Here is a 13,173-nt window from a genome sequence, read left to right on the forward strand (position 1 = left end):
TCCAAACTAATTTCTCAGCAAACAACATCTACGGCAAGGTTTGGGGGCATTTGTGTGGAACTTTTCACCACAACAGTTCCACAAGATATTGGGTTTCTGAAAATAAATACATTCCACAAGACTTTCGACTTAAAATAATATTCATAGAGTGTTTTGGGTCTGTCGTGTTTTTCACCACAAGAGTTCCACAAGATATTGGACATAGAAAAATTTCTTCTCAGACCACATTCAACAATATTTCTTCTCCGACCCCCCCTTTACGCCTGTGTGGTACCACATTCCACAATATTTTTAAACTTAGAATAAATATCAATTTTTTCAAAAATTTCTTCTCAGACCTCCCTATATGCCTATGTGGTACCACACAGGTACATATGGGGGTATGAGAAGAGTTTTTTGGAAAAAAATGATTTTTTTCTAAGTCCAATATCTTGTGGAACTCTTGTGGTGAAAAACAACACAGGCCAAAAACACTGTATCAAAATTTTGTGGGATGTGGTACCACCCAGGCATATAGGGAGATCTGAGAAGAAATGTTTGGAAAAAATATAGTTTTTCTTTCTAACTTCAATATCTTGTGTAACTCTTGTGGTGAAAAACACCACAGATTAATATATTTTGTAGAATATATTTTCCCCACATCTTACAAGATGATAGGATAAATTATTATTGTTCCAGCGAAATAAAAATAAAATGTTTCATCAATATTCATTGTCCACTTTTCCAAACGCCCTCAAACCTTGCCATGTCTAGCAAACAACGGGACGAAAATAAATTCTTGGGGGACAGACCACATTTATCTAAACTACAGCATAGTTTTCTGCAAGAATGTAGACGGACACATGCTATGCAATGCGCTCTGGGGGACATTTTGCCCAGAAAGCGTGGCTACGGCCTACTCTTATTTCAAATTCTAACTGAAAAGGGTTCCATTACGTACACGTGCACACAGAACCTCGTTTTTTCATAACTTCAGAAAGACTAGATACAAGACAGTGTTCCTTTCCAGTCCCCACGCCAGCGTCCTGCACCATTGACAAGGCGTTGTCCTCGTCTGTCTGTCTTTTTGAAAAAAAATTGTAGATGCTATAGAGATCACCGAAATCACCCGAATGACTTACAATTTGTACTCTTAAGAGGAACAGGCCTATTGATTTTCAACAATAGCCAGGGTTATTGCCCTTGATTAATTTGAACAAAAGCTATCACCCGATTGACTGTGAATAATATATACACTTTGTTTAAAGTCTTGAGACAAGAACTATATTTTGTTTCGCTCTTTTATACTTTCGATGTCCTCCACTACATGGAGATCTGTCCGTTTGTAGTGGGGGGTCGGCTCAGGGGTCATACCAACGGTTTTTGACCGTATAACGTCCGACATTTGATTAACAAATCAGCGTTGATATCCACAGTTCCGTGCATCACACGCCAAGAAATCGCCGCAACAGACCGTTTGATTGGCCAATCCCTTACATCAACCAGAACGCGGGTTATATAACAGATCTTCCAGTTCCTAGTGTAATAAAGATAAGTAAAACAAAATTGTGTACTATAAAAACGAACCGAAATAGAATCTGTGTTTTAGTCAGATTGAATTTATACAGTGTTTAAGTCGAAGAATCCTACTGATTTTTAACAATTCCCGACAACTTTAACAGCGAAATTTCAATGATTTCTTAATCAATTTTAGTGTCTTGTAAGTTCTTTCATTAAAGACAAAAAAATTGACGACCCCGCTGAAGTGCGCAGACGACTTAGCTGTTGTGGGCACATGTTTCGTTGCCTGACAATCTATCTTTTTTTAAAAAGTTTAAATTGTCCTACGTTATCTTTTACAGCTGTTAATCTACCTTGTTTTCAAACAAAATATATAAATTATTAATTTGTACGACTGCACATTTTGAAAAGATACGTGTTGTTATATATCATGATATTGAATGACTAGTGTAAGTTACCGTCAAATGGCTGCCAAATAATCATCCATGTACATTAAAGTTAGATTTTATGATAAGTGAATATAAAGGATGTTATACCAAAGAAATTTCCCTGGTTGAACACAATGTTATATAATATTAATAATACAACATAACCGTTACATTATGGTCTGCTATGCATCAATAGATATATTTGAATTTTAATAATTCAGAGACCACAAAACGAAAGCGTGTGTAATTGATACTTATGATTTAATCAGCATATAGAATACAGATCAAAATAAACAGACCGAGCTATTCGATACATCCGGCGCCTTCCAATAGTTTCTTTTTTGTTTTTTTTTATAAAATAGAAATGTGTAGAATTAGGTCAGCTTACTTTCTCTGTTTATGTGATTCACCATGTAACAAATGCCAATATTTATTTGCGTTTATTGTTCCTTGGTTAGTGTGTGTGTGTGGGGGGGGGGGGTATTAACACGTGTACTTGAGATCATAAGTTCTGTCATTATATCAAGTGGCATGGTTTCGATTCTCCGCATGATCATGAAAAGGGATAGGGTCGCCTGTCTAATCCCGTGGCTTTTCTTCAGGTCCTCTGGTTTCCCCCCAAAGTTAAAGGCCCTACGCGTAAGCGAATTATTGAAATAACAATTTCAATCATGTTTGTGTCGAGTGGACGTAAATCTTCTTCTCTCTCGCCTTCTTTCTCTAAAAGATAGTTGGAGACATTAGAAGATGTTTTTTTACACGATAGAGATCACAATTGCTTTTATTTTTTTTTTTTTTTTTAAAACATATTTAAAACACAGGGATTGAAGATTACTCATCGAGCCACCGCGGCTCCCTAAATCTATACGATGTAAGGTAATCTGATACAAGATGCGAATACAAACCACGTCGGTGTGAATAGTTTATAGCTATATATCATCATTCTAAAACATTCCGTTGAAGATAAAAATCGACAGAAGCGATTGAAAACTTTGTTATACCTCTCCACCCCCTCTCCCTCTCTGTCTGTAATGTTTTCATTGTTTACCGTGAAACAAAGTATTACAGCTTTACGGTTGTGCTAATATTTTTTTAAGAGAACTGAAAACATTAGGAGTAGAATTATTTCATCTGTTACTATAATATCCGTTTATCCAATTCTGGTTGAAATACTTGTCTTTACATTCAAGTAAATCATTATTTAAAAAATTCAATTTCATCAAACGTACAAATCAGAATTAAACAAACGGATATTATAGTAAGAGATGAAATAATTATCTTTTTATTTATTATTTACTAAATGTGTAAATATATAAATATTATTATGTTGTATTTGATAATTATTTATAGTGACGCCATGACGTTACCTCTATTGATCTACGTAATTATTCATGAATAAAAAATGACCCGAAGATGTTTAATTTTAGTACGAACAGAAAGCGCTAGCCGTTAAATAAGTATATTAATGTGTTCCTTTAATTTAGTTTATAAATATATATATTAACTGGGACTTGTATTTACCTATACATTCATATATAAAATCAAAAATTGACTTAAAGGGTTGAATAATACGTATGTACATTGAAATAAAATCTTCTTTTTTCGTTTTATTAAAAATCAATGCTTATCATTTAATCCGATTTTAACAAGAACGGACGGCTTTGTTAATTAAAAAATAAAATCTTTTAAACTCTTATGTTTTTTGTAGTAGATATTTACATAATATTTATTATCTATTAGCTATCTTTTAAATATTGACTTAACGTCGATATGTCCATCTTTTAAGTATTGACTCAACGTCTATAATATGTCCATCTTTTAAAGCCAACATATCTTCAACTAATCTTAATATACATAAAATAGGGTTTTACATGACCGCTGACGAACAAATAAAATAACAGTGCCTAATTCATTAATACTCATTTCAATATATCACTAATTTTAAGTGCAGGAGGACCGCAATACACCCACAACAAAAATCTATAAGATAAACCTGCGGACAAGACAGATAATAGACATTGCACAAAATAAACAAATTATATCAAATCAAGTGAATGGATCCGGGGGCCAGCCATATATCCTTAATTAGAAGTTGAAAATCTGTAAAATGTTGACACATAGTGCAGGAGGACCGCACTACACCCACAACAAAAATCTATAAGATAAACCTGCGGACAAGACAGATAATAGACATTGCACCAAATAAACAAATTATATCAAATCAAGTGAATGGATCCGGGGGCCAGCCATATATCCTTAATTAGAAGTTTAAAATCTGTAAAATGTTGACATCTAGTGAATAAATATTCAACATATTCTTACAGTGTTTTACAAACTGGATAATATTCGTCACTTACTTTACCTATCTTAAATAACTTTGGCTTTCACCATAATATATTATGATATAATCTTAGAATGTTTATAATTACAAAACACGTTTCTCCACATGATAGGAAAATTACTCAAGAAACTCTTCTTCTCCCAATAATTTAAACAAAAAGGTTCTATAAATTTATAGCTGAGCAGCTTTTAATAACATAATTTAGATGTGATATTTCTTACTCAAATATTTAATTGTCGAATTTTAAATGTATTTAAAGATACATTATGGGGGATTCGATGACGAGTTGGCAGTTCGCACTATAATAATTAAAAACTAGATAATGTAAAGGCAATTTGCTGAAAATTTAATTCAAATTGATCCACTATGAACCGAGAACGAACGGATTGAAATTTCCAACAAGCCTCGATCATCATTACTAAAACTAAAACTTCAGTACGATAAACAGCGTAGTCTCGGTTATCCATTTAATCGTTAAATCTTGAAGGAAAGTTATGCAGTAAATTTGCTCACAATCCACTAAATTTTGCAGACTAGCGATGCCATCTAGAGTTGATTATGGTCTGGATAGGTTAATAATGTCTAATTAATAATTTAGATAACATTTCAGCCCTAAAGAAAGACCTGCAATAGACGGATTTATCGTTTGCATAATGTATGTTTAATAACGTTTAAACTAATACACGAAATAACCAATGTTCCGACGCCTAGATTTGAAATGTCAGTTCCATGGAGCCTTTCAATAATAATTTGAAAATGCCAAAGTGCATTATTGGATAATGCCTATCTATCTTACTAAATTAAAATGATTTTTGTCCCAATATAAAATACTCTTAGCTCCTATATAAATCATCATAACCCCAAAACCATAAATACTTTGCATATGGCGTATATAGTATTATAGGACTGACTGGGTTTCGATTCCCCGGTTGTACGTGACAGGTAGTAGGGTCGCCCCTCCAACCTCGTGGGTTTTCTCCAGGTCTTCCGGTTTCCCCCAACTACTAACGAACCCTACGCGCAAGCGAATTTTTCAAACAAAATTGAACCCGAAATGACCTAGTTTGTGTCTAGTGGACGTCAAACCCCATCCTCTATCTCTCTCTCTCTCTCTCTCTCTCTCTCTCTCTCAGTGTTAGTTTATCTTTTGTTTATTAATTATTTGAAAATAGTATAATTTATACTTGAATCATATGGTAATAAATAAAATAGTAACAAAGAGTTTTGTTTACTGAAGTTTTGAGGTTTTTTTTTTGCTTCTTAGGGTTTTAATTTGAGGCGTCATCTAATTGCTTATATTGCCTTACCATAAAATAAACGGGTGAGCCGCAGCTATATTTCCCATGCAAGGAAAATAAATTGAATGAAAATTATTTTTGTGAATGATAGTATGTTTTAATTATATAACCCGGGTCATTGGCAATATCATTATTCCAAATAAATCTACTATGTCGCAATATATCTAACAACGTAGCTCTAATCAATGTTTGTTTATGTCGTGATTTTAAGTTAGAAGAGGGCGACGGCTGTCCTAAGTTAACATTTATTTTAGTTAAAATTGTCCCTAAAATAGTTTTGTGAAACGCCACTATTTTAAGTTAAGATACAATTTTAACTTACAATATTATTTTAGTGGATTGTCTAAAATGCTTAAAATCGTTTTGTGAAACACATCTATCTTAGGTTAGGATAGAATTTTAGTTTAAGACGATTTTAAGGAGATTTAATTTTTTGTGAAACAGGGCCCTGGTGTTGGGAGGGGCCGCTGTTGTTACATTCAAGTTGGTTTAAATTACTCTCAACCATCATTGGAGAATACTGACTTTATCAATTCACAATTTCTAACAATTGTGTCATACCTGCGTTAACGGTTGTAAGCTTGAATTAAATTGGCATATGTTTTGTAGATACAAACCCAGTCTTAGTATTATCTAAAATATAAGCTATTTGTCTAATGCCCGAAATAATGCACATATCAATGTTGTTTATGTATTATTAAACAATGGTTGTATAGTTATATCTACTATTGAATCTGGAAAGAGCCTTGTACCTTATTTTAAATCATCCCAATATTATAATAAGTATTTATAAAAATCTGGCAAATGCTTCAATAACTTTTTTGTATCTAAAATATTTAAAATATCTTTACCAAGATTTAACTCCCCGTCTCTGTTAAAAAATACATCATTGTATTTTTCCATATATGAACATACTGTTCAATACTAAATTTAATTAGCCATTTTAAACTTTACTCTCAAGGTTAAGATCAGGAGAGATCCTCTATTCCCAATCACCGACGTTTGTTTTATACTAGGAGGTTACGTATAGCCATACTTATTTCAGTTTCAATATCTGGGGGTATTGGTAGAACTGACATAAGAAAATATAATTTAGTTAAAACTGAAGATTGTACAATTTGCCATGTAAGGTTAGATTTCGTTTACTCCATAATTAAGAATTTGTTTGATTTTTGTAAATTTAGTATCACAGTTCATATTTCCACAATACTGCTTATTCTGTACAAGATATACATCTAGAATTAACATGCACTCAGTAACAATATTAACTGGTATATTAAAGCTATATACAATATTGACTGTAGGGAGTTCAAGGGTTGGTATATCAGTGAAATCGCCTTACAACCTATAATACCTTTAAGAGGAGATTGTTATATAATAATAGTGAATGGTTCTGTTGTTACATATAGCATGGCTGATATCGGACATGCCTGATTTATTCCCCTTGACCAGTGAAAGAAGGGAGGCACATGGCCATTACACTTTACAGTATTTATTGTATTACTAAATAGAATCTTAATCAACGATATAAATATGTCACCAAACCCAAAATGCTTAAATACAGTAAAAAGATAGTTGTGACTTAACCCAACAAAGGCTTTTTCTGTATTAAGTTTCAAAGTCAACATCGTCGATTACATCTCTTATACTTGCAATATTTTTAGCAATATATTCTGAATTGAAGTTTATCTAGGTATTTGTGTCGATATATATATCGCACATGTTATATCGCTCAATATATTGTATTAGAGCTATACTGCTTGCTTTAATTGTAGTCATAAACGCGTCTAAAATCATCACCTGTAATACAGGTTTCGTTTGCATGGTTTCGATTACCCGCATGTGTATGACAAGGAATATAGTTGCCTGTCTGAACTTGTGGCTTTGCTCCAGGTCGTCTGGTTTTCTCCCAAAGCTCATGATCCTACTTGCAATCGAATTATTGAAATAAAAATTCGAACCATGTTTGTATCGTAAAATCCCATCTCTCTCTCTCTCTCTCTCTCTCTCTCTCTCTCTCTCTCTCTCCACAAAATGAAATGAAATGAAATGTAACGTCCTACAGTTTTGATCCTATACTCGGATAATGAAAACTGGCATACGCCATACAGTGATCTATGAGGGAATTTTTCTCGAGCAGCGGCACTACCAAATTAAATATGTTTACCACCACTGCGCTTGTGCATCGCCACCAATCTTTAAAACGGATGTCTTCCAAATAACTAAAGCACAAGCATGATAATCAGAACAATTTGATAATTTAGAATAAAATAGAAAAAAATATTTTGATGCAAGGGATCTAATTTATATTGTTATACCTAAATAGGTTAATATAACCGAAATTGGGATCAATCAACAAAAAACCCTATAATCCAAGTCGATCAATTGGGTTACAGAACATTCAAAAGGAGTTAGTGCCAGTTTGAGGTAATGCTAAAGGGATGATAACGTAAGAAACTGGAACCCTTCGGTCACTATATATAGGATGTCACCCTGACCTTAGAGCAGACGATGTCTCTGAGTTTACAAACATATAGACAGTTGTTAGATAGTATTGATCGGATATAGTGTTTGAGGTTGTATATATAGACGGCTATATATACTATATATATGTCCCTTTTAATGATATACTGATTCACGTCCCGTATGATAATATGATAGCATTAGATGCAATACTCCTGTGGTATTTTTATGCAAGTGTTTATACATATAGCAAATATAGTTTGTCTATTTTGTTTAATTGATAGATAGCTGTCCTTAACTAAGACAATATCCTGAAGTTATAGTTTAAATTACTTTGTATTGAAATGAGCATAAACATCTTTGAATCCGGGATTTAAACTTTTCATACAATTCTGATTAACTAGGAATAAGTCTATCTTAAAAAGAGAAATTTACAATGAAAAAACGCACTTGGAGAATAATAAATATAATTTTAGACATGGACTACAAAACAGTCAACTTGTGGATAATTCCATTTAGGGCAATTAATAAATCATTTTTTTAGTATTGATAAAAGCGGAAAGCTGACACTGCTGCTTTCGACAATGTTACATTCCAAAGAGTAATACATTTTTTTTTATTGACAACGCCATATTTTAGGTTGGGAATCAGATAATACAGCAAAGATTGGCTTACCAATGGGAACATTTCCCGCCCTATTAATGTCAATGAACATTTATATAGATATGAATTCCGTTTTCAGGAATATAAAAAGAAAAACTGGTTATAAAGTATCTAAAAGTCTAAACTATACCCCCCGATACATTGTTGACATAACAACTCAATATTAAAGGAGTTACGTGGCTCCAAAGGTACATTTGGTGGTCATTTTTAATTTATGCAAATTAGCCTCTTTCCCCGGACCGAAAATCAAGGAACTTTGGACATGTTGCAGAGGATGATCTCCCGAACACAAAGGAACCAAGAAACCGTCTTTTCCAATTTGTTCTAGGTTGCCCTTAATTTGACGTAGATTGACTGGACTAAAAGATTTGACTTTAATTTCGGTATTTTCAACAAAATGGACAAATTTTGTTTTGAAGTTCTAAAATACCCGTCACTTTAATAGTAACATACCAGATCTTATTCTATATAATGTATTCTATTCACAGGCATTACGATGTTTAGCAATATGTATGGATAACGAACTATTTTTTTCTAGAATAAGATCTTTTTATTTTAAATGCGCTGACAAAGGTGTAATATAAATTTCTTCAACATCCCAAGTTTGGCGTTTCTTACAAGCATATATACGATAGCTGATTATATTTTGTACAATGATATATTTGCATAATACCCTGTTTGTTCCTCAATTGTTAAATTTAAAAACTTTGGCGCATTCCTGAGTGATGGTTGGGGGTGGTGGTGAATGGTCTAACCGTTTAACGCGTGCACGTTAAATGACAAGATCTGTCATTGAGTCAAGTGGCGTGGTTTCGATTCCAAGCTTGATCGTCTCCGAATTATCGCCCTTATTATACGTTTTTTAAAAACACATTTCGAAAGTTCCATTTCTTAAACCTACCCATATATAGCTTATTATATTGTGTGCAATGATATAATTAAATACTACTTATTTCGATTATTACATGTATATTAAATATCACAGCGTGTACCTTTATGTTGCTATGTTATACGCATTGTGTAACATGCTTCTAAAACATCGATTACTTCTCCGTAATCCTATTTCTACTGCTAAAGTCTTTATGTAACGGGGAGACACAGTGAATCAGTGGGTAAGACTGGAAGTTCCGTGTTCGATCACTGTGTTGACCGAGAAAGATCATCGGGATTTGTCGGCATGGTTCCCACTTGTCTGTGGTGCAGGATTGAGGGAATGACAAGGGACACCGCATAGTCGTTCGGATGAGACGAATAATCTAGGTCCCTTGTACACATTGGCGTGCACGTAAAAGAACCCTTCGCCGTTATAATTGAATAAGAGTAGGCCGTAGCGCCGCTGTCTGAGCACAATTTCCATCATAGCAAACGGTATAGCGTTCGCCCTCTTTCATACGCCAAGTTGGGACAGAACACTTGGATGTTAGACCCTATTTCATTTCTTTATGTAAAGCAGAAATATGGTATCCCTTCCATGAATAGATTTAGACGTCTTTGTAAGGAATATATTTTGGCGTAAGATGGCGATATGGCAAGACTCGTGGTTAACTGGAGGAAATATTACCATGCTGTATACGGAGAAAGATAAAGATTCGTCTTCAAAGCTACAGTTATATAAGTCTAATAATAATACGTCAACATTAGGTCAAAAGTGTCGATAAAATATAATTGTTATACCATCATTTACTGGAGATTTATTTATTCTAATCCAACTTAAAGTCTTCTGAAGTTCGAAGAAGTCAGTTTGGAAATCAAATAGATCTTTCTGGTATTTATTTAGCTTTTCTATAGAGGTATAAATTTGTTTCTAAAAGTTTTTGTTATAAAACAGAAATATCTCACCCGATATGTCAATAGGATTAAATATTAAAGCGCCGTCTGATATGTTTAAACTTCTTTATTGTAGTGGCACTCTGTCTTTCTTTTTCTAAGATCAAAATTAATTTGGTGTCTTTTTCATTAATTTCATACCAATTTTGTTTGGACCTAAGTCTTGCTACGCGTGTCTCTTCTGTAGAACGTTTTTCTAATGATTGTTTAACCTCAGTATATTGATTATCAAGTTTTTCTAATGCATCCGGGTTCAGTTCCTCAACAAGTTTAAAATTTTCGCCATATTTATCAAGTTGAAAATTTAAATCTCCACCAATTATTAATTAAAATGTGTCAAGTTTACACTATACCTTTTGTAAATATTTCAGTAAGTTTTGTATAAAAAGTATGTAGATCATTGTCAGGTGTACGGCTATATGTATCAACTTAAACTAAGATGTTAATTATAGATACTTAGTACCAAAATGTTAAAATTACCTATATCATCTGAATGAGTTTTAATAAGGTCAGCCTAATCGCTCTGCCAATTAGTTTCATCGCATACACTACATTGAGTTTGGTGAAGGAAATTAACAGCGCTGTATTGTTCGTTTAACCAATTAAATATCTTTATTTTTCTTTTAAGCCATTTCCAATTTCCAACCTTAACATGTCCACCCTGTGATTGGGGGCATAACTCCTATATCAGAGTTGTCAGAGGGGGAATAACTCCCATATCAGAGTTTATGAAACAGACATAATAAAGAAAGAATATTTTGCATATAAATAACTGTCTTCATGTAGCCACGGTTACTAGTTTTCTTTAGTGTGTACGAGTACTAAGTCACTTCTATATTTATATGAAAAAGGTTATAAATATCTGTAATCTACTAGATAGATTACAGATAGTGTGTGTGTGTGTGTGTGTGTGTGTGTGAAGTAGCTTTATTTAACGTCCGCTGCCAGATAGTAGAGAGTGATGAAGGGTGGCCCATGCACCTACAGAAATACAGTCAACCGCTGATAGTTCGAGACTACCACTGAAGCGTGCAGATTCGCCGTGTCGAGGCCAACTTTCTGACAGTATGATACTATAAATAGCCATGGCACGTGCAATTCTCTACAAATCTATCAACTATTACAGCCGTAAAAAATTTATTGTTGACGATTTTGAATAGCAGTAAAATTAAGCTTCTTGGTTATTACAGCAGATTTAGAAATTACGTTCGTTTCATTTTTTAAATCGCTTTATCATTAACTGTACCGTTCAGAGCAGCATCTTTTGGTTTAGTACAAATAATATCTCTGAAGCACTCGGGTTAGACAGGAACATGATACTAGCAGTAGTTTCATTTTACTTTTACAAGCTTCTTAAAACAATTGTTGAGCTAGCTAACGTGCTCATTTCTAAATTCAATTTCTTGTTCTAGCTTTCTGTTATGTTTCGTAAAAAAGTAGTCTTGATTATCCCGACCTGTCAATCAGCCCTTGAATGGTCGATAGACTGGTTAAGCGAGACTAATTTCAAAACAAGGGCACGTAACCTATTTTTTACTCAAGAGTGTCTGGATGTTATGGACGACACATGGAACCAGTTTTCAGTCTATTATTTATAGATGATTAATGGTCATAGCTTATTAAGTACAACATGATCGTTTATTTAGTGACTATAATTGTGTGAAACTGATTTGAGGCTTGACATATATATAAATATTGTGGCGAAATTGTCGAGATATATGGAGATATTTCTTTATGGTGGGTCACCCTACAATGATTGGCCTTATATCAGACGATGTTTATGACTGCTGTTAGATACTATTGATCGGTATGGTGTATATAGACGACTATATATATTACATTATATATATATACCTTGTATAATATACCTTGTATACATATGATGATCTGGTAGATGTAATCACACTGTGGTAATATACATATTGATAGAGTATACTGTTTGAAGGGTATATATGGCCGACTATATAGATATAAACAAGTATCTAATTTAACAGTACACTGATTCACGCCAGAAGGCTTCAAGGTTCCCAAGAACCAGAAAAGAGCCTTGTCGATAACTGAGTGAACGAACAATACAAAACATATAAAACACTTGGACAGCGCTTTGTTTCATTCCCGAGAGTATGATCTACGCATTTTCCTTACAAAGGGACCTAACTCCAAATGTTAGCGTTGGTTATCATTGGCATCCTCACTGGTTTTAGATAACCAATATACATTTTAAATACGCGGGATGCTAACTGTGGCGTACAATGTGTTAACAATGCGTTGTTAAAAGAGAAATTAATCCAATATGTAAAGAGAGAGAAAGAATAAGACAGAAAGAGAGAGAGAAAGAGAGAGTGAGGGGGTGGGGGGTAACGTCCATTCGACGGGGGAGGAAACCGGGGAAAACCCATGCAGTTCGACAGGTGACGTAACTCCTTGTCACGTACAGACGTAGGATAGAAACCCCGCCACCTAACTCAATGACTGACCTTATGATCTAACTCGCACGTCTTCGACCACGTGATCGTACAGAACGTATAATAAACAACGTGAAAACAGAAATTTAAAGATGGAGGAAACTGAATTCGAAAGTAAACAATATTTAAAATAAATGGGATTAAAAATTAAAAAGTTTACAATATTTAAAATACATTGGATTCAAATT

Source organism: Patella vulgata, chromosome 3 (assembly GCF_932274485.2).
Source record: "Patella vulgata chromosome 3, xgPatVulg1.2, whole genome shotgun sequence".
Taxonomy (NCBI): Eukaryota; Metazoa; Mollusca; class Gastropoda; family Patellidae; genus Patella; species Patella vulgata.